Raw genomic sequence first — 4,462 nt, 5'->3', positions numbered from 1 at the left:
GAAAATTATGAGATTAAATGAGGCATTAAAATTTCTAGGAGCCCCATTTTGACCTGATTTTATCTCCTACGATATTAAGTTATTCAACTATACTTTTTAGAAGCTCAAGCAGGTCTCCCCAAAAGTTACGCCCACACATTAAAACCTTGAAATAACTGATGATCTGATGGCGTCAAATCTGAAAACATTTTCCAACATTCAACCCTTTATCTATAAAACATTAAGGCAAACAATATTTATCGCGTCCGATACAGTAGCACTCTATGTCCATTAAATGATAACATATTGCCGAACGGAATTGAACCCGCGACGCCGCTCTGTTTACACTCACTTAACGTCGCTTACTGTCAATTAACGTGTGTAGATAACCACTGATAACAGATAGTGAAACATGTTTTTGAAACTTCCTGTGATATTGTTTTGGAGCAGACTGCCACTCTTCCCAAAATTTAAGATTAGATTTTCACTTCATTGCTATGGCCATGTATATTCCAAAATAAATTACCAAAACTTGTACCTTACTATATATCGCATTTTCTACAGTAGTAAACTTTTCTAAAAATATAGGGCATTTACAGTGCAATAACCAACAACTAAGATCCTAATGACTTAAAATCGTAGTAACACTTTTGAAATAATACGTTATTGCATCTAAAATAGTATACTCAATTAAGAGTTCTCACATGGGTATCAAACAGAAAAACTGCCGGCGGCCAAGCAGTCTACCACTACAACCCAATACAATGACGAACTGTAAAACAGTACCGCGAAAGCTTATACTTCGAACAACTACAATATGAAATCAATTTGTAAATTTTACTAAAAATATCGCTGTATATGACAGACGATATTGGCGTGTTTGCACAGCGACCGCGGCCGTGCGACCGCCGTATCTACATACAAGATAAACAAACAAATTACCGCCACAAACCGCGGTGCCAGTATTAATAGCTTTAACATTCTATTGCGACCGAGCGCTAATTTCAAAATGGCCGCAAAACTTTTTTAACTATTAAGGCTAACAAAGGAAAGATTTAGAAATGCCATACGCAATACAAAACTATTAGTACAAATGGGTAATACTCTCATGTTGATAAATGTTTCTTTTTCGGCAGTTAGCAATGCTCAATGTATCGCATCCGAATATGGAAAAATATATTTGGCAAAGTTGCCGACTTATACGGGTCTTTATGACCGAACGAGCGATTAAATAACTGAGAAACGAGAGATCTTAAGCTCAATCGCGTCTGCAAAATTTTCAAGATATTAACAACTATTTGTTTTGTATCTGGAATTAATATTGAAAATACTGATAACCACTATAACATAGCAAATGTTCAGGTATGAATTTTTGGGCGTATTTATTTACTCGGACACTGTCATAAATTACTATAAGAAATGGCTCCAAACATGGGCAAGCAGAAATCTTCTCATGGCGATAAAGTGTGATATGTAAACACATTTGTGTGTAAATCAAACAGGCGCGTTGTTAAAAAGCAAATAATTCACGCTTAACGCGACTCTATCTCGACAGGTGACACCATTCAGACTTCGACGGGCCGACCACGAGCTAGACATCGTACTCGTTTTATTTAGTAGGAAAGGTTTAAAAGTCTTTTTTTGAAAATAATACATTTATAGAAATTAAAAAAAAATGTGTTGCAATTGGTAGAGAAACGCTTGTTCTAGAGTTAATGCGAATTGTTTAAAAAAAATAATGTTTATTACGTTACTTTAATACTTTTTTTACCACTTAACGTCAGTTTACTTTACAAGTAAACTGATGTTAAGTGGGGTGTGGTAAACGTGTTTAATATATTATATATCACCTATGCGTCAATATAAAGGGTAGGAACGTGCATCTATCCTGCAACTTTATATCTGACCTAAAATCATTTGAAAATGGCCATACAACTGTATTTTTTAGAGACTAAAGGGACACGAGTTCCAGAAAGAGTTAATTTATCTATTTACTTCAGGCCGACTAAAAAGTTTACGAGAGCTGTTATTATAAGTATAATGCCATCATTTCCATTATCGATGATTTCCCTATTGAATTTATATATTATATATCTACAACACGGGCAAAGATATTATCACCTGCCTCGTATGCAACTCTTAGACAACATGACGAATAGAGCCCAAATGATTTGGAAATTATAGTGTGATTCACACGTGGCGTGTCGAGATGACTTATCGCTGTCGACTTTCGATATGCGTTACGAAACGATCAGTCGCTGCTCCCGCGATACAATCTTAGTTTTATTTAAACTTTACTACATTTTTGCTATAGCATAGTGCACACACACACTTCGGTGTAAGCCTATATTCAGCTGTGGACTTTATGGAGCTGATGATAGGGAAAATAGTACACACGAATAGATAGCACAAGAACAGTTACATCTATTACTAAAGGCAATGGAAACTGGTACGCGACAAAAACATATAGGTATTCTATAATGTAGCAGCTAAAGAATATCTACATTTTACTTAGACTATACTACTACTGTCTTCTATACCTAATGAAGATAATCAAAGTAGCCATCATTAATAAAATTCAAAGTCATTTCAGTGAGTCATCATTTATTCGAGATGACGGCTATCTGCTGTTCAAAACCCTTAAAAATTTGCAAACACCTCGCGATGAAATTTCCATTTACAGTTCTTGCTTGAGTGCATGACAACGAGAAATTCAAAGAAAACTGTATTTATCCATCGTAAAATATGAAAACGAACAAATCGGTCATCTAATAATAAGTAATTATCGGAACCTCCTTTTAATACTTAACTTGCGAAAACACGATATAAAATAATTACGTGAACATTTATGAAAAATAGTGAAGTAAGCCGAAAAAAAATAAAAAGTGCAACTGACTGACAAATGATATCGCAAAATAATAAACATGCCGCAAGAACTACAGATGTTATCCAATACCAATATAATACATAATTTACCGGTACACAGTCGAGTATAAATTAATTTTTTAAATGCAATGCTTTATGTTTTAAACCATAGAGTACAAAAAAACACACACAATCGAATTGAGAACCTCCTCCTTTTTTTAGAACATTTGAAATAGGCAGAATTGCCGACATCGGCACTAGTTGCGATAATAAAAATAAACTACAGATACGTTTTAGGATAGAATATACAATAGAGTATTTTTCGGCCCTCCGTAATCACTTCAATTCCTAATTAATTGAGACAGTCCTTTTCTATATTCTCCAACAATAAAGCTATCCTGTCACATCAGTTTTCTGAAATCCAATGTCTGATCTAGGCAGCCCATCTATACCTTAGTTAAATACCAATATTATAAAGAGTAATTATAGCAAAAGTAACAGATGTATTTATTGTCTAACCAGCAAAACATAAAAGAAGTAACAAAGATGAATACAAGACATAGTTTTACAATAAGCGATGTTATTGTTGACAGCGATTTCTGAAAGACTTGATGTCTTTAGGATTGAATTCAGAAGTAATATAGAAAGAAACTGATTCGATTCTAGATTAACCATTAGGAACCTTAATTCTTTTTGATTTTTATAGGACAATGTTTATATCGGGAACAGACATTAAAGCAGGTAGAGCAGCAAACTTAAACTCATATTTCATAATAATTGTTAACTAGTTACAACAATACTACTATTGAAAATTTGTTAAAAAAAATACTACTAAACTAAACTCTTACATACGTGAAGCCGACCACCGAAACGTCTACATATTTTTGCAACTCAGACTGACTATGAAACTTTACATCTCAAACACCTTATCAATATTGCTTCAATTATTAAGATGCAAGATGTACAAAAATTACCGATTATTCATATCTCTGTGTATAATAGACTTGCATTAAAATTTGCTACGTGTAATATAAGAATACTGTATGATCTGCGAAACGAGATAGAGTATATTGTATTAAAATTTATAATTTCTGTATTCAGGAAAACAATTAAGACAAGGAGCTACTGGTTGAGAATGAAACGCTGACGACTTTACATTAATATTATTATTAAGGGGTGTTCTGATGGCAAATACTGTATAATGCAATACTACAAAGATATTGATAATCCCGCTATACAAAATTATGATTTCGCAAACAAAACCCCAATGCAAAATTAAATTAGTTTACTACGATACAAAATTAACAATTAAATGATACATCGTAACGCTAACAGCCCATACAAATCTCAAGACGTCTTAATTCGATAGCATTATACGTAATTAAGGGTGAGCATACACGCGTGGTGACAGCGCGGCGGGCAAGTGGCCAGACAAGCGGCAGTAGCCCATACTATCTCTATCCTACTCGCGCAAGCCACTATTGGCGCGCAGTAGTCGCTCCGCCCTGTAAAACAATGGCAAGTAGAAAAAACCTCTATCTCTCTCTATAACGTTCATTTCCTTGAGATTTAATATGTTACACTTTTATGTCGTGTTCCATTGATTGTAATGCAGAGT

This window comes from Manduca sexta, chromosome 18 (genome assembly GCF_014839805.1).
Source record: "Manduca sexta isolate Smith_Timp_Sample1 chromosome 18, JHU_Msex_v1.0, whole genome shotgun sequence".
NCBI lineage: Eukaryota > Metazoa > Arthropoda > Insecta > Lepidoptera > Sphingidae > Manduca > Manduca sexta.
Note: the sequence above shows the minus strand (reverse complement) of the source record.